Below are 1,045 nucleotides of genomic sequence, written 5' to 3'. Positions count from 1 at the left end.
CGGATGATCTGTTCTGCATACAGGTTGAAAAGGTATGGAGACAGGTCACATCCCTGGCATACGCCCTTCCCAATTTTGAACCATGCAGTGTTTCCTGGCTTTGTTCTGATGACTGTCTCTTGGCTCAAGTATAAGTTTTGCATTAGCACGATCAAATGTTCTGGGATTCCAATTCTTCTCAGAGTCAGCCACAGTTTATTATGGTCCACACAGTCAAAAACCTTTGCATAATCAATGAAGCACTGATAGACATTCCTCTGGCACTCCTGCTTTCAGCCAAGATCCATCTAACATTAGCTACAATATCCCTAGTACTAGGACCCCTTCTAAACCCAGCCTGGACTTCTGGCAGTTCTCTGCTGATGTGCTGTTCCAGTTGTTTTTGGATAATCCTCAGCAGAATCTTGCTTGCATGTGAAATCAACGATATTTTTCTATAGTTTCCACACTCTGCTGGGTCATCTTTCTTTGGAATGGGAACAAATATAGATCTCTTCCAGTCAGTTGGCCAAGTGGTTGTTCTCCAGATTTCTTGACACAACTTGGTGAGAATGTCCAGGGCAGCATCTGTTAGCTGAAATATGTCAATTGGTATGCCATCTATTCCTGGGGCCTTATTTTTTGCTATTTCCTTCAAAGTAGCTTGAACTTCTTCCTTTATCACCATAGGCTCTTGCTCATATGTTGTTTCCTTAAATTCTTCTGTGTCTGCCAATTACTTTCGATATAATGATTCAGTACATTCTTTCCATCTTCTTTTGATACCTCCTAGATCATTTAATACTCTGCCTAAAGGATGCTTGATTATAGCAACTCGAGGTTTGAATTTGTTCTTCAGTTCCTTGAGCTTAAAAAACGCTGAGCGAGTTTGACCCTTTTGGTTTTCCGACTCCAGCTTCTTGCACATTTCATTGTAATATTTTACTTCGTCATCCCACGCTGCCTTTTGAAATCTTCTGTTCAGCTCTTTAGTATCTTGAATTCTTCCTTGTGCTTTGGCTTCTCTGCACTCCAGTGCAATATTCAGAGTTTCTTCTTACATCCA

Source organism: Elephantulus edwardii, unplaced genomic scaffold (genome assembly GCF_000299155.1).
Source record: "Elephantulus edwardii isolate Elephantulus edwardi_28Jun2011 unplaced genomic scaffold, EleEdw1.0 scaffold00476, whole genome shotgun sequence".
In the NCBI taxonomy this organism is placed as follows: domain Eukaryota; kingdom Metazoa; phylum Chordata; class Mammalia; order Macroscelidea; family Macroscelididae; genus Elephantulus; species Elephantulus edwardii.
Note: the sequence above shows the minus strand (reverse complement) of the source record.